The sequence below is a fragment of the Sciurus vulgaris genome, assembly GCF_902686455.1.
Source record: "Sciurus vulgaris genome assembly, chromosome: 8".
Taxonomy (NCBI): Eukaryota; Metazoa; Chordata; class Mammalia; order Rodentia; family Sciuridae; genus Sciurus; species Sciurus vulgaris.
Window position 1 is genome coordinate 67,870,025 of NC_136468.1, and position 24,255 is coordinate 67,894,279.

General features: G+C 43.1%; 1 protein-coding gene across 12 annotated transcripts in view; it reads right to left on the minus strand.

Moving 5' to 3' along the window:
* The window catches only part of ATXN7L1 (ataxin 7 like 1), a 235,901-nt gene that overhangs the window by 88,244 nt on the left and 123,402 nt on the right, over nt 1-24,255 (minus strand). The window contains exon 1 of one of the 12 annotated variants that reach the window (XR_013765529.1): nt 6,703-12,419. The exons of the other annotated variants lie outside the window; for them this stretch is intronic. The gene's annotated coding sequence lies outside the window, so the exon portion shown is untranslated. Of the gene's footprint in view, nt 1-6,702; nt 12,420-24,255 lie in introns of those variants that run through there. 12 annotated transcript variants of the gene reach the window in all.

Genomic DNA, 24,255 nt, shown 5'->3' on the forward strand with positions numbered 1-24,255 from the left:
CCATCTCGAATCCTGGGATTGCAGGTGGGGTTAACTTGGATTTCTTTTGCAACCTAAGAATTTAGGATGGGACCAAAGAGGCTGCCCAGCTCACAGGTTGGGTTCTAAAGGCACAAGACTTAGGGAGTCAGTGAGCATACCAGAGGCACTGGGACAATTAACCAAGTCCTGTCCATAGGGGAGGCAGAGGCCTTGGGAGAGGATGGACATATCTTTTCCTTGAGTACAGAAGTCAGATAGCAAGAAAGCTGGGCTCATGGAAGCAAAGATACCAGAGTAGAGCCACAACAGAGGTCAAAATGGTGCAGATGGAGTAAAGAATGAACAGAGGGTAGGGAAGGGCCTGTGAAATATATATATATATTTTTTTTTGCACCAGAGATTGAACTCAGGGGTGCTTATTCCACTAAGGCACATTCCCAGCCTGTTTTCATATTTTATTTAGAGACAGGGTCTTGGTAAGTTGCTGAGGCTAGCTTTGAACTCCCAATCCTCCTGCCTCAGCCTCCTGAGCTGCTGGGATTATAGGCGTGTGCCACGGCACCTGACCTGGACAATGGTTCTAAAACTGGCTGTGCCTGAACCCTCCTCACAGACCTCAGGGGCATACCAAAGGAACCAAGAGTGTGTGTGGGGGGGTGTGGCTCAGTGGTACAGCTCTTGCTTAGTATTTCAGAGGACCTGGGTTCAATTCCCAGCACCACCAAAAAACCCCCAAAACAACAACAACAACAACAAAACCCACCAACAACAAAGGGTCAAGGTCATCAATTCTGGACAACACTGCCCACGTGAAGGTTCTAGGAAAGACCCAGCTTTGCTCTCTTGCTTGGCCTAAAAATAGCAACAACTAAATCAACACAACAACCTATCATTGCCCTATCACCACAGTCACGCCCTGCAAATATGGCCTCCTGCAGAGAATTTCTAAGTTTCTCAAAGTGGCATTAAAGGGCATTTGTGTCACCAATGGGGAGAGGATCTAAAACCAGTCAAGGACAAAAATGAGCTGAAGTCCTGAGAGGAGGGGACAGGAGCACAGATGTGATCACCAGTCCCTCTGATTTAGTGGCTAGGAGCTCCCAGCAGGAGGGCAATGGGTGAAGTTGCTGGGAAGCTACTGATTCCTCTGTCTCATCTTTCTCACTTATTTTAAATTTATTTTATCTTGCTCTGTTTGCAACTTTTCAAGGGGCTTTAAATCCTTTTACAATAAGTCGGTATAAATAAATAAAGCAAAGAAATAAAACCCACTGCTGCTGTTGTCAGCACTGCCAAATTGGGCTCGAATGTTTTGGCTCTTGCCTGAGAAGAAAGAGGTGATCTGCAGAAATGGGAGGGCAGAGGGGGGAGAAAACTCCAGTCTTGAAGAAGAGCTGGCCTTGGGTTCCATCCTGTCTCTACATCAGAGTCACAGAACCTTCGTACAAGTCACTAACCTCCCAGGCCTTCTTGCCCCCATCTTTAAATGCAGGATGTGATGGAATAGTCTCAAAGGTCCCCTTATTCCCAAGCACTGGGATTCTGAGGCACCCATGCTTGGATATTTCTTTTTTTTTTTTTGGTACCAGGGATTGAACCCTAACCACCAAGCTTGCTCCTTCCCCCTCTATATTCTTTCTCAATACAGCTAACTGCCCCTTGTCCAAGTGGAGAGGGCCAGTCAGGGCCCCTGTTAGAGAAGTCTTTCTGTGATAAACATATATCAAACTGGTCACCGAAGGAGATATTTTTGGTCCATTTAAAGAAATTGGAGTGCTACTCACTTGGGAATGTAGGGGTTTATTGGGTAATTTACTGACCAATTTTCCCATTGTGAAATGAGATAAAAACACTGATTTTATCTTTATTTCCTGATAAGCAGGTAAGTTCCTCCCTAAATAAGTTCTGTTACAGTGTAGTAACATCCATTTGCACAGGATGCAAAGTATCACTGCTGTACCCATCATTTGCAACAACCAAGAGATGGAAAGCACTGCTATGTTCTGGAACATTCTTTTTGCTTTCCATTTAAGAGTTCAGTCCTGTTTTGGTGTACCTAGTCTTGCACTCCCAAAGAGTCACTGTCCCTATTTATAAGAGACTGGCTTAGGACACCTCTTGCTTTTAGCAGACCCAATTCAAAACATCCCAGCGGAATGCTCTGGAGCAGAGCCCCTCACACGTTAGTGGGCTCATAAATTACCTGAGGAGCTTGTTGAAAGATAGATTTGGATTTAGTCCATCAATGTATTTTATCGAGTCTTTTTTTTGTTTGTTTGTTTCTAATGCTTTGACACTTTAGGGTTTTATAGACAGATTCTCCTTCCCAGGGCTAGCAGACCTTGGGACTTGCCTGCAAGTCTGATACACAAGCACATCTGTCTAAAGTCCTACCTCAACTGTGTCCTTCATCCAGTGATTACACTCTGGACCACTATTCCCTACCCTAATCACTCCAGGAAGGGTACTGGTATGATCATACTAGTCAGTCTGAAACCCTCTCCTTGCCGGTTCTTTTCTGTGGAAGCCCCAATAAAGGCTTTGGCCTACATATTCTCTTTCCTCCCCATGCCTCCAGACTGGGCCTGATACTTCCCCTTGTGGCCCTGGATGCATGGTGTCGCTCTCCTCTTGGAAACTGTGTGTAATGAACTATCTTTATAATGGCCATCGACTCCTGACCTGTTGGCTCCCCTACACCTGAACAAATGACAAAACTTAGATCCTAAAACAGCCAGGGATGGGCCTGGTGATGTCGATGCTGCTGATCTAAGAACCACACTTTGTGTGGCAAGGTTCTCAATTACTATGCTGTCACAGAATAAGATGCCACAGCTGAGGGGATGGACTGTGCTTCTGCATGCCTGACCTGCACTGGAGCCCAGTTTGCTGCAGAAATTGAAAGGCGGAGGGACCAAAGCTCCTGCAGACAGGCCCCGTGGAAAACTGCCAGTGCTTCTGTCTTACTTTCTAAGACTGTGGGTTCATGGAGCTTTACTAGATAGAAATTAAATAAAAAGCTGCCAAGGAAAGGAAGCTAGGTCTGAGGTCTTTAAACTCCAGTAGGCACTGTGGCAATAAAGGTGACTGAAGGCCCAAAGAGGAATGCTTAGGACTCTGCAGGTCAGCTGGCATCGAGCGCTTGCTACATGCTCCCTTCATGAACTAATGTGGATATGGGACCTTGATGCCACACCACATCCTCAACCAGCCACAGGAAGGAGGCTTCAGGGAGTAAGCCTTAGAATCTAAGCAAATTACCTGTCCCCGGAGCAAGAAGCTCTTCAGGTATCCATCAGCCCTTCTGCCCAGAGGCCTCTGATTACCAGTCCCTCCCTCAGGGCACCCAGGACTTAGAGAAGAAGCCTAGACAGGATCTCAGACTTACTAACTCTAAAGCCAGAGCATCCACCCCTCGCTCTGCATCCTAGTTCCATGTGCCACTAATTAAAGCAAACCCTGATTAAGAACTATCAATTTTAAGTACTTCATGTGGCTTAGCTTGTCTAATCCCTGCAAACCCTATATAGTAGTTGCTTTGCAAATCCTTATTTTCAAGATGAGTAAGCAAGCCAGAGAGGCTAAGTAGCTTGCCCAAGTTCCCCACTAATTGGCAGGGTCAGAATTTCAGTCTACATGCTGCTCCACTGAGCCTTCACTCTCCATGGCACCCTTAGAGTGTTAGGGCCGTGCGATTCAGGTGAAGGCCCCACATCTGCATCCATAGTATCAGTACCAGACAGGAGCAAATTGCCCTGCCCATCCCAGACCTGCTGAATCAGGAGCCTATGAATGGGGCCAGGAATCTGTGCTTTATAAGCTCTCTGGGTGATTCTGCTGTAGGCTGAACATACCTGTATCAGAGGCACCCCTGATGGAAACTCATGTCCCAGGCCAGATCAATAGTAACCGCATAAGTTTAATAAGCATAGACGTCACTGCTGAGAAGAACACCTTGGAAGGTGGCCTGGTGAACTAGAAGGTACAGCAGCATAGGTTCAAGATCCATCTCCAGCAGAAGTTACAAGCTTGGAAACTTTGGACAAAGCGCTTAACTTTTGGAGCTTCATCTTCCTCAAATGGAGAATGGGAGTGCAATATCTACTTCCTAGAGTCTACGGTGAGCATCAAATGAATCAATCCTGTAAAGTACTATGCTCTGTTTTCAGCACCCAGGAAATGCTCTGTAAGTGGTATTAGTTCCTCAGAGCTTCCCTGTTTTCTAAAATTCATGTCCTTTCCTATCACACTTTACAATAGTGTGAACCTGAATTCCTTTGGTTGCCAAACCAAGAAAATTGCTTTCAAAAAGAATAAGGAAGCTATACTCTTGGATAACTAGAATTGTGAGCTACCAAAACAGTGCCTAAAGACATTACTGGGCATCCACATGGAGCGTATCCCCAAATGTCATCAAAAGTTTCAACCCTGAACTGAGGGGTAGAGCTGCTCATTCATGAACCAAGGAAATTCACATTTAAGCAACAGCTTGATCCTCATCTCTCTTACCTAACCACAGCTGGTAAAAGTGTTACTAGTGGCATGCCTTTAAAAAAAGCAACCCCACTGCACACCCTAGAAGTGGAGAAAGCATAATGGTGGTGGTAAACTGGCTTCAAACACAGACCAAATTCTGCAGTGACATCTCAGTTGCTTCTGTGCCAAATAAATCTTCCCACCTCCAGCCATACAGATACTTCAGAGGAAGCAAATCTTCCTACTCCCTGTGACTGGGACATCCCAATTAGACACCAGTCACCTAAACACAGACAAAGAAAAGACCCTATGCCTATGCCCCCCCGCAAAAAAAAGGAGGGTGGGAAGAGAATAAAGGGATGTGGGAGAGGAAGAAAGAAGCCTCAGGGGATATTTATGTCATCACTAAAGTCATATCAGGCCAACTCTGTCCTGAGCCATCATCAAGTCTGCTTTTCAATCAGAAGGAGGGGGTTCAAGAAAAATTTAAAGAATTTTTTTAAAAGGTAGAGAAAAAAATGTAATGCTAGCTTCATTATATAAATTAAAATCCCACTGGGACGTGTCAGTAGTTGCTCTTCCTATCTGTAAGGAGAAATTTCAATAAAAAGGTGTAGGTGGTAAAATGAAAATCTGAGCAGATTTCATTTTTTTTAGTATTCCCTTCAGTGTTTGGAGACCTCTGAAAAGATAGATAATTTTATATGGGCCCAGCTGATTTTTGATCTTTTTAGATTCTGGCCCAGGAAAAAAATAATACAAAATCAAATTAAAGTGGGTTCCCATGAACCTTAACTCTGGTACTATTATTGAATTATTTGATGTTTATAAAGCCTTTTAAAAACCTAATTATAAAAATAATGTGTATAATAAAGATCTTAGAAAATTCAAATATGAATGAGGAAGAAAATAAAAATTATCCAGTCTCTACACTATTTCAATTTAAAAATAAACATATATATGTGCATAATTTTAAAAATATGACCATACCAAATATTTTCCTTTAAATGCTACTTTCCTCCTTTCACATCATGAACATCTCTTTATGTTGTGAAATTTTTTTTTTAAGACTGTTATAGAAACTACTTAGTACTAATAACTCCTACTGTTTGCCATTGCAATTTTTTTGCTATTATGGGTCATTCTGGAGTGAATATTCTTTGAATACATTTTTGTACATATTCATATTTTTCTTTCTTTCTTTTTTTTTTTTTTTTGTGGTGGTGCTGGGGATTAAACCCTGGGCCACGTGCATGACAGGTAAGGATGTTGCCATTGATCTACACAAGACCCACAGTCCTGGTTTTTTTCTTATGTAAATTCCTAGAAGTAGAATTTTTGGTTCCAGGCCCTTGAACCATGTAGTTAAATGGCCAAACGGACAGGGAGCCCTGATATGCACCAGCTTCAGACAGAGTCTGGTTTACTTTTTCCTCACTAACACTGGGTATTATTGTTAATTTGAAATCTTTGCCATTTTGATAGGTGAAAAATACTTTCTGCTTGTTTTAATGTTTGTTTTTGATTACTAGTGAGGCTGAACACTTTTCATGTTAATTGGCCGCTTGATTTTATCTCTTGTGAATTGCCTGTTCATAACCATTTTTAGTATATTTCTTTTTCTCATTAATCTATAAGAATTTTGTAAAGAGTAAGAATAGTAGTGCTTTAAAATCAGAAGCTGAGAACCATAACTGTTTCTTAATAAGATTTACAACTGTGAAATGCTGATATCATGAAGAATTAGAAAGTTCTTTTGGTGGGAAAGAGGCCTCGTGGGGCAGTGAAGGTTGAAACAGATTTTACAAAATCTTTATTACTACACCCGAACCTAGAACTCTGGTTTTTAACCCTCCGCCCTTTTAAATCAACTGCAGTAATAACAAAATGCCAGACAAAAAAATAATGACAGGATGGCATCTTAGGAAGAGTCCTGTACCTTTGCTAGGTAACTCCTATACTTTCCTGGTTTATTAGCTATAGACAGACATCTGGGTGGGCAAGAGAATGTGTGCGGCACTGTCCAGCCCAGTGGCCACAGGAAGGATAGAGCATTTTGCAGGCTTTCTTATTTGAATTGGAGTTAGCAAGTCAGAGGCCTGAATTCTGAGTTCCTGGGTGCTACTTGGAATGATCTGAGTGATCATGAGAAACCATAAACATCAGATCCGCCTCCATCCTCTGGATGGACAGGATTAAAGAAGATTTAAGGATGCCAGAATGCAGTCTGATTTCTCTACTCACTGTTCCTAAGAGGCAGAGTCGAATCCACCTTTTGGTGTGGATGCCCAAGGGTTTCCCGGAGAGGTGGGCACAGATGCATAAACTCAGATCTCCTGGGGCAGGAAACACCTCTTCACACACAGTTTGCATTTCCGTAGTTGACAGCAGGAGCAGAAAATGTGGCCAGCCAGGTTGCGAGGGCGGAGGGTGATGACTGATGGCAACAGGGAACCACCTTCCAGTTGGGGCCAACCCAGGTTAATAGTTGCAGGTCCGGCATTTGGGTCGGATGCCTACCAATCACACAGGCTCTGTCTGCCGGTCTGGGTTCCGGCTGCGATTGTTCAAAAATAAAACAGGAAGTCCAGAACAAAACAAGGCACGAGAAGGCAGCTGCACAGGAGTGCAGGCTGGGTAGAGAGGATTCGTGTTGTGGGGGGGGCTCTGAGTTGAGGGGAGCAGTCTCAGCTCCAGGCACAGGAAGATATTATAGAAGGTGATGAAGGAAGCCAGGTATCCCACTGCCTGCTATTTCCAAGTTACATACGGATTCCACGAAGAGCAAGACCAGGAAACAGACCAATTTACAATGGTCCCCAGATCCACAGACTTTACTCACTAAAATGGAAATTTTTCTCTGTTTGTATCCAGAAGCTGAGGGACAGATAAGCAGAGGGAAGCAAAGGAAAGAGAAAGAGGGGTGGATGGGTAAGGTGAGTCTTTGTGATTCTGGTCTGCTAGGTATTCATCCTCCCTTCTTTCCTCCTAATAGTAGCAGCTTGATTTTCCTCTTGGGGCACACTCTTCTCCACACTCAGTCAGCGAGACTACCATCTAGTAGAGATGCCCAACCTCTCTGAGGGTTGGGGGGCACTCATAATGTCCTCTCTATGTTAAAATGATTGTCCCAGACGGTTAAAGGGTTTCCTACACTGTGCTTTGAATCTTTCTATTTTCCTAAATTTTATGCATGACCTTGCTTCACTGGGTTGGTATTCCAAAGACCCTGTGTTGGCATGTAGCTTAGTGGTAGAGCACTTGCCTCGCATATGCAAGGCATGGGTTTGATCCCTAGCACCGCAATAAACAAACAAAAAGATCCCTGTGGTGCTCACTGTACCCTCAGGAAGGTACATTAGGACTTCCTTCTGAACTGAGGCAGGAGCAAGTGCAGGAATTCTGGCCTTCTTAGAGAGGAATAGGCCTAGGGATGACTGGATTACATTTTGGGTAAAGCTGATACCTGTTCCAATAGGGGTGTGCCTGGAGTCCACAGCAGAGATGGGAAGGGTTAGGATCTGGCAGCCCCATATGCAGAAGATAGATGAAAGCCCAGAGCTTACAGAGGAAAGCAATGACAAAGTGAGTGAGCTTTCCTTCTGGAGTAGATTTCTGCTTTTCAGCAAATTGTAGGGATAAGAAAAACCTATGGTGAAAGGCCCAGCTCAGAGTGCGTTTAAAGATTGCACTGTCAGAGCTAGAAAGGAGACCTCTTTTCAGCTGTGCCCCAGACTTTGGATTCTTCCAAAACCCAGGATGATTGTATAATCCCTTAGCTGTCTTTTGGCTCTATTCCTAACAAAGTCCAATTTCGTCTTAAGTCATAAGAAGCTTGGAGGCAAGGGCTGGAATGCAACCTGGTGTCTGCTTCTTGCTTCTTTACGCAGTCTGAATACTGCGTAGGAAGCCTGAAACCCGTTACTTCTCTGTGGAGTTTTTCCTCAGGGAAAGTGGCTACTTCACTAATCCCTGCAGAGTGCAGACTTGAATAGACACAGCTGACACTGGCTCCTGTCTGATTTAGCCATCTAGTACCTTCTCTTTACCTCAGTGGAGTTGGTGCCTTTTGGAGATCCACTGGAAAATTCCAGAGTGCTCCACCTGTCTGGCGGAGCCAAAGCAAACCTTGTGAAGACCTGACGAGGCTCCCACAGGCAGCCCTACCTCCCTCCACTCAGGCCAAGTCACTGTTCGACTTCCTTCCTATGGCCTTTTCATTCTCATCAGACCTCGGGCTATAGGAAGTTTTCCTCAGTTCCATGCACATTTCTCCCTTGTCCTTCCTCTGAACCCACAGAAATTCTAGCAAGGAGACCCTTCCCCCACCCAAACAGTCTGGGCAGCAGCAGCCACGACAATCACCAAAAGCCGCTGCTGAGTTGCTAGACCACTGATGGAAGGCTGTGTTCACAGGGTTGTGGCTGGGGGCCTTCCCGCCACCTCTCTCACTGCCTGGTGAATTGGTGGTCAGCTGCTGAAGGAGAGAGGGCACTTAAGAGAGAGCCACAGGATGACAATCAGGGCACAGAAGCTGCCCCCAATCACTGCTCTGTTGATGCCACCAGTTTCTATGAGGGAAGCAGAAAAAGGGGAAGAACTGAAGGCCCAACTCAGATGTCCATAAGGGAGTGGGCAGGGGACAAGAGGGTGCTGCGCTGAGCTGCTGGAACATCTACTGCTGCCTGCCATTAAGCAGCTCACGATGATAACTACTCTGAAGCCACCAAATGGCTCTGCATCCTGCTCTCCCTTACATGACGCATTGACCACAACCACTCCTAGAGGCCTCACTGTGTGCAAAGCAGTCTTGTCTGACACTGAGAGTAGGGAAAAATGGATGCAGGACACAGCTGTCACTGACTTGGGTGCCGTTCCTTTGGAACCTCCTTTTGCAGATATTGTGAACACCCTAGCCCAGAGGGAAGGAACATTCCGGAGGAAAGTTGGGAAGAATTCCCTGGGGCTAGTGCAGCCTCAGCCTCATGGCTCTGCCCAGCCAGATAGGCTGTGGCCTTCCTGTGACTGCCCTTCTTAGACCCAAATGGCTTCTGAGGAACTTTGCACATTAATGAGAATCACATCAGACAGCCTACCCCTACGGTTGAGATCTCTTGGAAGGGACTCATGCTCCTCTCTCTCTCTTTTCTTCCCTCCCTCCCTTCTTTCTTTCTTTCCTTCCTTCCTTTCTTTTTTTTTTTTTCTGTGTGTACTAGGAATTGAACCCAGGAGCACTTTAACACTGAGCTGTATCTCCAATCCTTTTTTATTTTGAGAGAGTCTTGCTAAGTTGCTGATGTTGGCCTTGAATTTGCCATCCTCTTTCATCAGCCTTCCAAGTTGCTGGGATTACAGATGTGCACCACTGTACCTGGCTAGAGCTCCTTCTTTTTAAAGAGGTTTGTGTGTGTGTGCATACACACATACATGTACACATGCCTCAGCACACAAACACACAGGTTACTAGTTTGTTTTGTGGTATTGGGGACTGAACCCAGGAGTGCTCTTCCACTGCACTACATCCCAGTACTTTTTATTTTTAATTTTGAGACAGGGTCTTGCTTAGTTGCCCACACTGGCCTTGAACTTGTGATTCTCCTGTGTCAACCTCCTGAGTAGCTGTGATTACTGGAATGTGCCAGACCTGGGAGTTACCAGTCTGCTTTGATTTATCTGCATATCCCAATTGTACTGTTCACTGTGGTGGAAATTCTTCATCACATGAGCTCATCTTTATTGACTCTAAAATGCACTTTGACTCAGTTGCAGATCCTACCTTGCCCTTAGATGTTATAAAGGCAGAGCTGGGATTGTGCATGAGTCGGTGTGTATGTGCACCCTTGTAATTAGAGTTGGGTCCATATTAAGAAGACTCTGCACTTCTTCCAATCTCCAGGCAATGTGGTTCCAGGTCTTGATGCTTTTGCTCTTTGGCTGTAAGACACTGTATCATTTCACACTTGGGTCTCTGCAGAGCAGAGGAGCAAAGAAGGCGCAGGGTTAGACAACCTGCATTTGAATTCTGATTTTGCCACTTCTGTTGGTCTCTGGACAAGTACCTTATCTCTCTATGCCTCAGTTTCCTCATCTACAAATTGGGACTATAAAAGTCCTATTGCAAAGCAGTGCTGAGATGACTAAATGAGTTAATACATACAAAGTGCTTAGAGACTTTCCTAGCACATAGTATGTATTCAATAACTATTTGGTATTATTCAAGTTATTATTCAACAAATCACAGATGTTATTATTACAAATAAAATGGGGTGGGAAGTTGGACTAAATCATCCCTTAGGTCTTTTGCAGCTTTAAAACACCACAATTTTATGAGGTCATAAAAGACTGAATGAATTGTGAATGGATTCTTTAAAGAAAAATACCAACCAAAGGAAAGAGGCCACAGAGAATTTAGAAAAGGCTAAATTCTGGACTCTGTAGGTGCATTTTGGGGCAAAGCTGTGTGTTTTGGGTTGGCATAAACCAAGGCAGCACCACTCTGTAGACTCTCCCTTTGTGAATACTTTAGAGCATGGAGGTCAAAACCCTTTCTGTTTAGCCTGTCTCGGGGAGGATTCTAGCTCCACCTCCTAAGCTGCTGCTCCATTATGCTGGGCTATTTAGCTGGGCTGCCAGGGTCAGAGCTAACAAGCCTCGAGTGTCCACGTGGCCACTGAGACACTGTAATGGTACTGGACGTTGCTGCAGAGCAGGGAGGAAAAGGAGAAGGAAAGCTTGCTGCAAGACTAGATTTTGAAAGACATTGCTAGATGTAGGATTTAATCTTTGATGGAAACAGGATATTTGGTTTAAAGTCTTCGTTTTCAAAAACAAAAAAACAGGATGTATCAGTTTCATAGGGCTGCTATAACAAAGTACCACACATTGGGTGGCTCAGAGCAATGGAAATTTATTCTCTCATAATTTAAGAGGCCAGAAGTCTGAGATTGAGGTGTTAGCAGGGTTGGTTCTTTCTGGGGTTTCTGAGGGGGAATCTGTTGCTGCCTCACTCCTAGCATCTGGTGTCACTGTCAATTCCTGCTACTCCTGTGCTTGTGGCTGTACTGCTCCAATGTTTGGCTCTGTCTTCACATGGCCGCCTTTCCTGTGTGTCTCTGTGACAGAACTTTCTTTTCCATTCTTTTGCAAAGGTATCAGTCATCAGATTTAGGGACCACCCACATTTTGTAAAACTTCATTTTCACTTGATTACATCGGCAGACCCTATTTCCAAATAAGGTCATCTATACAGGTAGGAGTGGGTGGGATTTGAGCTTTTTTTTTTTTTGTGGGACCCACTGCAACTCATTCATTACACAGACCAACAGGTCCAAAGTACCAAGTTGAGGAGAGAAGGAAGAAAGAGTTTACAATGTAGCTACTGGGAGAGAGAGAAAGGGAGGGGGGAGAATATGAATGAAGGAGACAGAGAGAGAAGTTCTAAGAAAAGCTACAAAATAATAAGTGAAAGCAGCCAGACTCTTCTATCTCTGCACTCCTCCTCTGGAGCTAGTTGTGACAAAGTATAGAGTGATAGGGAGGATAAACTCCCCATTAATTAGTGTTGCAATGAAAGCTGCTTCATAAACCTTTAAAAAAGTCCATCGGAATCCTTCCCCACCTCCTCCTCAAATGGCGTGATCTATGACTTCCCAATGTGGGTGGGATGACAAGTAGAGTCCTCTGTGGAAGCAATCTGCTCTTTGAATGTGAAACACACACCTGGTTCTGACTGATCAGAACAGGAGTGTTGTGAGACACTTTAGTTTCCATCTGTGATTAAACTAACATAGCAAGTTACAGCTTTCACACATCCATCCAAATTCCCAAACAGCTAGGAAACAATTCTAGGAGTACAAAGAAGGCGGTGAGAGTGAAGCTGGGGATGGAGCATCTCTAGCCAATGGAGGGGCCTGATCTACCACTCACATTATTTTAGGAAGCTTAACATACCCTCACCCCCCCAGGTAGCACAGCAGGTGCCTCACATGTCCCTCAATATGAAGGAAGCAAGGCTGAGATGGCTGGCAGGGTCAGGAGTGAGCAAAGCTGGGACAGTCCCACTGTTATCCTCATCTCTCTCCTCAGGGCTGGTTTTCATGCCTGGTGCCCAACATGGACTTAAACAAATGGCAAGTGACCATTCAGAAATGCATTCTGGGAATGTCCAGCCTGTCTGAATAACTGAATGACACAAGGTCATGCCAAGGCCCAGTCCTTAGCAGACAGTGTCATGGTCCTAGCTATGACTGATGGATGAATGGATCATGAGCTTCTTACTCAACAGGAGCACGTGAGAGACTAGGAATGAGTCCTGCCTGCATCTACTTGTTTTTGTGGCTTTATGGACCCCCATCAAGTAAATAAGAAGATTCCTACAACTGTGGCAGCATCTACTTAGAATCAGTGCCTGAAAATTGAGTAGACCATTATACCACACTGTCCCTCTTCTAACAATTTAACTATTAACATTTTAAAAGCACTTGAAATCATCACAGCATGAGGTTCTTTTAAATAACAGAGAATGAGTCTTACACCCCTCATTACTATTCTCTAGAGAGAAACATTAAGACAAATTAAAAACTAGTAATCTGATTCCCTGTCCCACGCAGTCACATAATATGGAACAAGATTTTTTTTTTTTTTCAATTAAAGTATACTGATGGGCAATTTGACAGAAGCTATTAAAATTAAAATGTGTATCTCCATGACCCAGGGGTTCTTGGAGAAAAAATATGTACAAGAGTGTTCACTGCAGCATTGCTATTATCAATGGTGGGAAAACATTATCAAACCATTCATTTTACGGAATATTGTTTATGAGGCAGAGACTTGAAAGGTATCAATAGTTGAATGGCTTAGAGAAAAGTAGAGTTGTAGAAGTTATATATGCTAACATTATGTTAAAAAATAAATAGCAGTACCAAACATTTTCTGTGGCTATACATATCTGTGGATACCAATGCAAGAAAAATGTTTGGACAAACACATCCTAGACTAACAATAGTTTTCTATCTGGGGCAGGGACTGGGCTTGGAGCAGTATTAAAGAGGACTTCAACTTGTCTTCATGATTTACCTGTGTGATGTAAGAATTACTTTTAAAAACCCAAGAAGATAACAAAAAGTATGATTGTACCCCTTTGCTTTTCACTTTAACTGTTCTTTGTGAATTTATTACCTAGCTGGAGAAGAATGTTAAAATTAAAGTGTCCTGTTAGATCTCAGGAAGAAATGCAGACTGTGACAAGAGAATCTAAGTATATTACAAATGTATAAAAGAAGCTCACTGAACAGGGCTGGGGGAAAGTGCTGACTTAGGTGACTTTGGAAATGGATCCTCTGTAAGACTACAGGCAAGACAAACTGCACACAAACACTATACTCTAGTTGATAAAATGTTCCCCATGAGTTACAATTTGGATACTATTATACATGTATATTGGAACAGAACAATTAAGAAAATTTCCCCTGGTGGAAGTCAGTTTTCTTACCATTGAAGTGGAAATTTACAGATATGCAAGGGGAGGGGCTAAAATGATCCATATGGGAATGGGTTAGAGTTGGACATATCAGTATGAATCCTATTTAACTTAATAAGGTACAGATGGTAACATATAGAAATATTTACAGGTATAAGACATTTAAAGATACATCTGATAAGCAGGTTAACACATACACACTTATTTCTTTGCTCTGTCAGTCCAAAGGAATTATAAGCATCAGCAGCACCCCAGTACCAATGAGCACACCTAGTTCCCAGATCTTGGTTTCTCAGACGATTCTTCAATGAAAGGAACCAGGACTCCTTGTAGAAATGACAGGGCAAGAAATATACAAGGTGAGTCTGGAACATTTTGTAGTGCCAGACAGTTAGGAAGTAAAATAACAAAATAGTAATAGTAAATAAAACCTCACCATGATAGGTGTACGTCAAAAGGGAACACAGGAGCCAATTGAAAGAGCTTTGTTTTAGTCAGCTTTTTCACTGCTGTGATAAAAGACCTGACAAGGACAATTTTAGAGAAGGAAAAGTTTATGTGGTGCTCACAATTTCAGAGGTATCAGTCCATAGATGGCCAGCTGTGTTGCTCTGGGCCTGAGGTGAGGTAGAATATCATGGCAGAAGAGATTGGTGAACAAAAACAGCTCAGGACATGGCAATCAGACAGCAGAGGGAGACTCTGCTCATCAGTTACAAAATATATACCCCAAATGCATGATTACAGTAACCCATCTCCTCCCACCCCACCCTACCTGCCTATAGTTACCACACAGCTAATCCATTCAAGAGGATTAACAGGCTGATTAAATTAAAGTTCTCAGATCCAAAAATTTCTCCTGTAATTTTCTTTTTTGCATTGTCTCACACTAGAGCTCCCTACCCTCTTGGGTACCAGGGATTAAACTCAGGGGCATTCAACCACTGAGCCACATACCCAGCCCATTTTTGTATTTTTATTTAGAGACAGGGTCTCACTGAGTTGCTTAGTGCTTTGCCATTGCTGAGGCTGGCTTTGAACTCGCCATCCTCCTGCCTCAGCCTCCTGAGTGACTGGGATTACAGGTGTGTGCCATGGCGCCTAGCACACAGAGTTTTTGAGGTACATCTCATTCCTGAACCATAACAAGCTTCCAATGGCTAAAACTGGAACAACTTGAGCAATAAAATAAAGTGTTATTGGATTAATACCCCAAGTGTAAAACAAAGACAAAGAGTCCATATTGCTATAAATTGATGACTGAATAAAGAAATACATGGGGGTAAGATACAATTTTTCCTTGCAGAAAAATTCCAAATCACTTATACAGACTTTCTACCCTTCATAAGTTTGGGTTGCACAGAGCAACTTCCCTCCAAAAAGTATAGTCTGGAAAGGAAAGGGAGCGGGGGAAGAGACTACCTTTACAGTGGAGAAACTGACAAATACTGCCTCAAACACTACCTTGGGCAGATGACCAAGGTCAACAGTAACAGTGAAAAACCAAGAGGAGAGTGTGTTATGCTCAGTATGGTCACGCGAGGAAAATGGCACTTGACCTCTGTGGTCTAAGTTTCTAAAACATATGACCCAAGTCTAATCACAAGAAAACACATCAGGCAAACTGCAACAGAGACGTACCCTACAGTACACTTGACCAGACTCCTCAAAGCTGTCAAGGGTATCAAAAACAAGGGAAATCTGAGAAACTGGCAGACCCAAAAGAGGTCTAAAGGGACATATGACTAAATGTAAGGTGGTGCCCTAGAGGAGCTCCTGGAACAGAAAGAGGTCATCAGACGAAACTGAGGAAATCTGAGTAAACCATGACTCTGGTTAATAATGATGTATCAGTACTAGTTCAGTGAATATAACAAATGCCTTATGTTGATGTAAGACATTGATAATGTGGGAAACTAGACATGGGATATATAGGGGAATTCTGTAGTATCTTTTCATCTAACTGTTTTTATTCACTATCATATCACTAATACCTAGAGCAGAATCTAGTACATACGGTTTATTTTTTTTTAAAGGTATCCTCTTAACTGATATATTATCTTTTACTTCTTACTGAAAAAAAAAAAAAAAAGGATAGATTATGTATTTTTTCCTTGGGGAGTTATTTTAGGGCTTAGAGGCCAAATGTTTGAGATTAGAGCTGAAATGAATTTGTAGTTTGATTTAGCAGTTTGGGCCAAAGCCCTTGCAGTGTGCAGTGATGGGTGCTGACTTGGTGATCCAAGTCCACAGCTGCCCTGGAGTGAGCATTTGTAGGTCAATACAAAGCAAAATGGTACCTATGTTGGGGGGTGGGTCACTCTCAGTCTTGAGTGTAACTCTCAGGAGTTGGTTTAGACAGTGCCAATCGTTGGGGAGATTCATTGCTCTTCTGCTCAAAATCTCTTAGTCTCTGGTAGCTGTCTGCCTCGTCTCCTCCCCTCTAATCCCATCAGCCTCTTAGCTGTTCCTCAAACCCACGAGCCTGCTCCAGCTGCAGTGCCTCTGCACCTGCTCTGCCCTTTGCCTGCAATGCTCTTCCCCTTGCCACCTGCCCCCACTTCTTTTGGACCTCTGCTAAAATAACACTGTCTCATCAGCGTTTTTCAGACTAAAACAGCAACCCCTACATCACTTTTTCCCTTGACAGCTTCATTTTTCTTTTTGAGCACTAAGTTATATATTATTTGTTGTCCCCAAGTACAAGGTGATTTCCGTGAGAGCAGGGACTTCACCTGTTTTTAGTCAGTGGTATCACCAATACCTAGAAGAGAATCTAGTGCACAGAGGGCACTTGATATCTGTTGAAGGAATATATGAACAAACGAATTAGTAATTTTTGACATTGCAGTTTGGTGAATAATGTATGGTGATAATAATAACTGCACCCACATCATCTCCAACAGACCCTTCTATTATTTAAAGATTGGAGCTGGTGTGGTGGTATCCACTGATAGTCCCAGTTCCCTGGGAGGCAGAGGCAGGAGGATAGTTTGAGCCTGGTAGTTTGGGGCCAGCCTCAACAGGAGTTAAGGGCCAGTGAGACCTGGGTTCTTAAAAAAAAAAAAAAAAAAGTTTAGAAAATTATCTTCTTCACAAATTCTTGTGTGTCTCAGTACTAAAGCATATGCACAGATAAGTGGATTATTCATGCAATAAGTATTTATTGATGGGTCCTATATGTCAAAGCATTATGGTGGGTATCAGGGGCACAAAGGTAAGAGCTGCTTTTTGAACTCCATTCATTCATCCACCCACCCATCCATCCATCCATCCATCCACCCATTCATCCATCCATACATCCATTCATCCATCCATCCAATCCTTTTGAGCCCCTGCCAAGTGGCAGACACTGCATTTGATATATCACCTTTTCTTTTTCTCTCTGGATTGTTAATCCTTCTAATGGCAGGGAACTCAAGAATTTGGTGCCACTGACTAATTTTCTTGACCCTGAAAAAAAAAAAATCACTAAATTCTGAGTATTTGTTTCCTCATGTGTAAACACAGGTTTGAGCCCTCTGGCCAACCTGCCTCACAGTGCTGCTAGGAATGTCCAATGAGATGATCCAAAAATAAATGTGCTTTCTACTCCAGGAAGTCCAAAACACATGGAAGAGATTCTCTGCCAGTAAGTGCTTAAAACAAAATCAAAACCCAAATAAATAAAACAAAACAAAACTCAAACCCTTTCCTTAGACCACTTCTCAGTGGGCCTCAGAGCCAGGCAGCTGCTGCTGTGGTCAGGCTGATCTGCCATCACTCAGAAATTCCACAGCTGGATCAAAATCAGGACAGGCAGCCCAATTCCTGTCAAGGTAATCCTCTGCAGATTAAGTAGACCATCAATAATTTTTGGTTCGTATTTAAGTCAAGAGCATACCGGCTCTTCCCACTCTCCCAGGCCCTCCAGATGAGGATCTGTTAGCTATTGTGCACGGTGTGCTGTTTTGAAGTCTTAGCAGCCCTCAGAGTATCCTTTTATATATACAAAAACAAAACAAAACAAACAAACAAACCAAACCCCAAAACAAAGCCCCTTGGCTTGGCTGGCTTTGGACTTTTTTGTGAGATGGAGTTTGATAGTAAATGAAAGTGATTCCTCAAATGTCGATATGTATACATTATTGACCAGGCCAGGACCTCTTCAAAAGGAAGATGCCGTGAGGATATTCTAGGTCTTCCAAACTGTAATCAAAGTGAATCAGGGTGGGTGGATGGGCGTGGGGGAGAGAGAGGGAGACACACGTGCACACACGGCAAAGGACACTGAGTGGCAAAGGGAGTGTACCATATTAGAATAGCTTTTCTAGAGCCATGATTGGATCTAAGCTCTGGAGGCTTCTAGTTTCTGTATTCATGTGCTGTCTTCCTGATGAGGTGTATGACATTTTCAGCATTGACTGAAAAGGTGGAGGCTATCAGAACTGGTGAATTCATTCCATGGAAATAAAGACTCACCCTTACTCAAGGCATTCTCACTTATAAGGGCTAAAATAGTGGCAAATTAAATACCTCTAAGACACTTTCCCCTCTCAATTTCTTTATCACTAGATCCACATGTCCTGGGCTCTAATAACAACATCTGTAATAGTGATGGCATTATCCTCCAAAACCAAAGGCTGAATGTTTTCTGATATGTGGATGCTAATTCACAAAGGGAGCAGTGGCTGGGGAAGAGTAGCGTTACTTTAGGTAGAGGGGAGTGAAGGGAGAGGAGGGGGTCTCAGGATAGGAAGGGTAGGAGAATGAATCAGACATTATTACCTTATGTACATATATAACTATATGACTGGTGGGACTCTACATCATGGACAACCAGAAGAATGAGAAATTATGCTCCATTTACATATAAGGTATCAATGTGCATTCTACTGTCATGAATAACTAATTAGAACAAGCAAAAAAATTAAAAAAAAATAGTGATGGCATCTGCTGGTTACCTATTTATGTATTTATTTATTTATGCCTTTATTCATTTATATAGGTAGTGGGGATTGAATCCAGGGCACTCTACCACTGAGCTACACCTCCAGTCATTTTTATTTTTTATTTTGAGCCAGGATCTCATTAAGTTGCTCAGCCTGCCCTTCAACTAGTGATCCTTCTGCTTCAGCCTCTCAAGTGGCTGGAATTATAGGTGTGTGCCCCTGTGCCTCGTGCCAACTGTCTTTTACACAGCATGTGCCCGGTGCTGGGGAAAAAAAGCCGCCAACTGCAGGCAGAGGGAAGCTCACTTGCACTGAGACATTTAGACATTTAGGTCCAGGCCCTTCTGTCAACAGAATCTCTTCCCAACCAAGGGTTGTCTCTCTGTCGTCTTCTTTTTACAATATGGTAAGGCAGACTTTGTCCACGGAATTTTGCTGTGGGGGAGAGAAACAATCTAACTCTCTCCTTTATATTCTTTTCTTTTTTCTTATGGAAAATTTTCGAACACATACAAAAAAAGAATAGTATAACATACACCACCCACTCACTTTTGACAATTTTATATTTTGCCAATTCTGTTCCACATATTTCTATCCCCTCAACTGTTCTTTCTAGGCAATATTTTAAAGCCAACACTGGACATCAGACTCTTTCACCAGCATCCTTGGTATTTTCTATCTTTTCTTTCACTGTGTTGAATGATGCAGTGGCATCAGATGTCCTACTGGTTGCTTTGTCGCAGCTGGGAGGTGGGATGGTGTGTGTACACAGGCAGGGAGTTTGTATTGCTCCTATACTCATGAATCAAACCCAAGCCAGCAATCTACTCATTTACACATTCTTGATATTGTTTTATGGTGAGAACTGTTCAGTTTGCCTTAGTCATCATCATTATTATTTAATGAAACAAGGGATAGGAACTAGATAAACACCTAAAATTGAGGCTGAAGACAAATAGTAAAGCCAATAATTTTTCTGGGTTCTGAAGAGGATGGGTGGTCAAAAGGAACTCCAGAGTCACTTGGCAGGGAATCCCAACTACTGGAGAAATGGGATCTAGGCCATCCCTTCCTCTTCTGTAGAGCTGACCAGGACTGTGTCTAGCCATGAGGTTACAGTGCTGTCCACATTGCTGCTCAATTCAGAAGCTGGGGAACACAGGAAGAATGAGGAGGCTGGAAATGTGGTTTGACTGTGCACACACAGCTAATTAATTATTTATGTGAACTACTTGCCATGTGCGCTTAATTATCTTGCAGCATGAGAATGAACAGGTCTGTCATGAAAATCCCACTGGATTCCAGAGATGAAAACTCTCTGGGCTTTCCTGGACATCTTCTGAAGTAGGCAGGGTTGCTGGCTCAGAACTTAACACTAGAAGTGGTTTGTCCCTGGCTGGATCTGGTCTCTGAAGACAGGGCTTGTGAAGCTTTGTGAGACCTCCTTAGGCTCTGATGGGGGATTTGGCACATCTGTAGCCAAAGAATGGCTTTTCTAGCTCTGATCATGCAAAGCTTTGGCAAAAAGTCTCTCCTGGAACTGCTGTTGAATTGGGATGTTCTGGAACTGTACAGCAGGTTGCGGATTTCTATAATGTTTGGGTACCTTAAAGCAGTGGTTAAAGGGAACCCAGGCCTGGTCCTTCCCAGACTAGATAAATCAGGATCTCTGGAGTGGGGGTGTGGCTCTCCCCAGGTGGTTCTAATGCACAGCCCCGCAGAGGCCCACGGCTCAAAGGCAAGCCCGTGTTTTGCCCATTTTGTCTTACTTTCTTCTCCATCTTTCTTTGTTAGGATCATTTTTTTTCCTTCAAAGTTTTTGAGATAGAAGAGACATGTTCTTTTTAGGTTTGAGTATTCAGGTCATGCTGGTTTCATAAAATGAACTGAGGGAAATTTCCACCTTATTCTCTAGTTTCAAATCGTTTGAATAATAAAGGATATATACCTGGTTTTTGAAGATACCTAGTATCCAGTTATAAGACCATGAAGGCCTTTTAAAATGGGCATCTCTTTAATAAACTTTCTAATGTAGTTGATGGTTATTGGTCTCTTGGGGATAATTTTGAGAATTTATATTTTGCTAGGTGACTCTCCATTATTTTCTCTAGATTTTCAAATTCATTGCCATAGGTTTTTGCATACAATTCTTTTACACATTTTTGTACTCCTTCCTTTAAAAAATTCTTTTGTGGTACTGTGGACTGAAACCAGGAGCATTCTACCTTGGAGCTACAACCCAGCCCTTTTTATTTTTTATTTTGAGATAGGATCTCACTAAGTTGCTGAGGTTGGCCTCAAACTTGTGATCCTCCTGCCTCAGACTCACAAGTCACTGGGATAACAGAGGTCTGCCACCTTGTGCTCTTTTCTCACTTTGTGATTGCATCTTATTTTTCATTTTCATGTTCCAGGCCAATAATTTTTTAAAAAATGTTCTCCATTGTAATAGTAATAGTGAATACTTATTGATCACTGACCATGAGCTATGCTTATGGTTCTGAGTGCTTTACCAGGACTAACTCATTCAATTCAATGAAGTAGGTATTTTTATAATCTTCACATTACAGGTAAATTTCTCACCTTTGCCTGAGCAGAGAGAAAAAGAAATTTGCCACTAGGTCACATGGTAGCATGTGGCTCCAATATGCTGCCTCTAAACTTGTGTGTATCTGTGTGTCTGTGTTTAAGAGAGAGAGTGAGAGAGATGACTTAGCTTACTGTTTATCTATATTATTCTAGGGTTAAGAATTAAGGGGAAAAATGAACACCAGTGTTGGAGCTGCAGATTCCTGCTCCAAGTTCTTAACTAGGGCGCATGGTCTTTAAGACTTCCATGGCTGAAAGGTGACTTTGCTGATGAAGAGTGGCCCAGAGACTTGGGGCTGAGCTCCAGTGATTAGATGGATTCCATGCTTTGTGATCCCTTTGGCGACCTGGCTCAAAATCACCGAACTCCTTTGAATGTTCACTCAGACAATGAGAGAAGCCTGGATAAACACCACAAAGTGGGCATGAATTGTGGTGAAGAAAACCGCAATTATCTAAAAGAGGAGAGTGGTTATTACTATCCACGCATAGCAACAACACATGTGCACACTTTGTATGAAAAGGTACATTTAAAAGCTCTTACAGGTCTGGTGTTCTGTTGCTTTTGGAATGAAACCCAAACTCTGTTTAGTTTGACCTTTAAGGAATTCCTTCACCTGACATCAGCAGCCTTTACTCTTCTTCCCCCCTCCCCTTCTGTACTTAGGATTGAACCCAGGGGTGCTCTGCCACTGAGTCACAGTCCAGCCCTTTTCACGTTTTATTTGAGACAGGGCCTTGTTAAGTGGCCCAGGCTGGAACTTAATCGGTTCTCTTAACTGGATAACTTGTACTCCACCTGCCTCCCACCTCACCAGAGTCCCTGGTATTACTGGTGAGTCCATGGACAGCCCATGTCCTCTGGTTGCCACTCCTTTCAGTCAGGGCTACAGTGCCTAAGCATCAGCTTGGTGTGTCCTTGTATGTTGGCCTCTGTGCCTTTGCCTGTGCTGTTTCCCACCACCAGAAATGCCCTTTTTCCTACCTTTATTAGGAAACTAGTAGAGAAAATCAGCATATTAGGTGGATGGGTTGGGGAGGGCAAGGGTGAAGAATTGGAAACCAAAGTCCCTGCTGTCAAGATATTCAAAATGTGTGTAGGTAGACTGACTTTCAACACACAATGCAGTGGAAAATCACTGCCAAAGTAAAATGAAGCGCAAATCCAGAGAGTACCAATAGTCAGACAAAGGAGATGCCGGCAGAGGCGTGGAAGTCTGTAGGCTCTTTGGGACCTGGGATCCTATCTTAAGGCCTTCCTACACAAAGTATGGTCCAGTAATAGTGTCCACAGGGAACCTGTTAGAAATGCAGAATGTAGGCCCACTCAGACCTAAGGAAGCAGAACTCATACTTCAGCAAGATTCTCAGGACAGTCGAATACACACTAAAGTTTGAAAAGCACTCCCATAAGGGCCCTTCAGGCCCACCTCCACAGACGGTAACTTAATTGGTTTGGTGTGGGCCAGGACATGCATATTTCTAAAAACCTTTACAGGTAACTTTACCTTGTAGTCTGGGTCAGAACCATTGCCTTGGTCTCCTCAGGAGAACTGTGGAACAAAAAGATGAAGGAAGACAAGGGATAGAGAACTCAGCTCCACCACTACATGAGCTTTGAGACCTTGGACACATCTCAATGCCAAATGAAGAACATGGGTTAGATCAATGGTTCATAAAACCCAGAATCAGAAGATATACACATTCCTGAGTCAAGTTCCCAGAGCTGGGCCTGAGGAATTGGCATTTTTAACAAATTCCCTAGAGGCTCTTCATAAAGCTGCTGGTGGTTATGGGCATTGGTGGGTTAGATGACCTCTAGGTCTCCTGCTCTAATATTCTGTGACCTTCGGGGAGGAGAATTTTGCTTTCCAGGTTCTAAGAGCATTGATAAATATATGTTAATATAGAACAGCTCTAACATTTTAAACTGCATTGTAATACGTCAAAAGAAATATAAGAAATGGGATAGACAGACAGAGCGGGCAAGGGAGGGAGAGACTGCCTGAGATTCTGCATTTCTAACAGGCTTCCTGTTCCTGCTACTGGTCCAGAGACCATATTTTATGTACATATAAACATATGAAACAGAAATTTCATAGGACATTGCTTTTTCCTTACTGGGTGATCCAGTCTATTTTCTCCTCTTTTTAAATACACAACTTTTTTTGATTTCATGATCCACTAGTGGGTTGAGATAATTTGAAAAAACTGTATGTAGACAATCCCTGAATCAAGAACCATGCCTTTGTTAGGGCCAGAAACCAAAATCTGTAAGTGTTGTTTGGCAGAGGGCACACAGCTCCATGCTGGCCAGCCTCGCTTGTGAAGGACCTGGGGTAGCTGATTACAAAATGTGAATCCAGAGGCACTGGTTGGGTAAATTGGAAATGAGAAAAGAGGTCAGTGGAAGGCCCAAGACTCTAGGCTGAGGAGTTTGGCAATTACTAGAGGATTCTGAACTGGGAAGAGCCACAGAACATTAGTGCAGTGGTTCTCAGCGTGGAAATACAGCAGAATCACTTGGAGAACTTTCATAAAATATCAGTATGTGCTCCCAATGATGCTAATAAGCCTCCAACCAAAGCTCTCCTCAGTGATTATGCTGTGCAGCTGGGATTGCACTGACACTGATCCAGGAGTTAAACAAGCGAGTCGTGTAACAAAAAATGTGGGCTTGGGGGTCTCTTAAGGTAACTTTCTCTGAAGTTTCCTATGGGTGAACTGGGGATAACAACACCCACCTTAGCCGCATACTGGGAGGATGAAGTAAGATAAAGGTTCGTGTACACAGCAGCT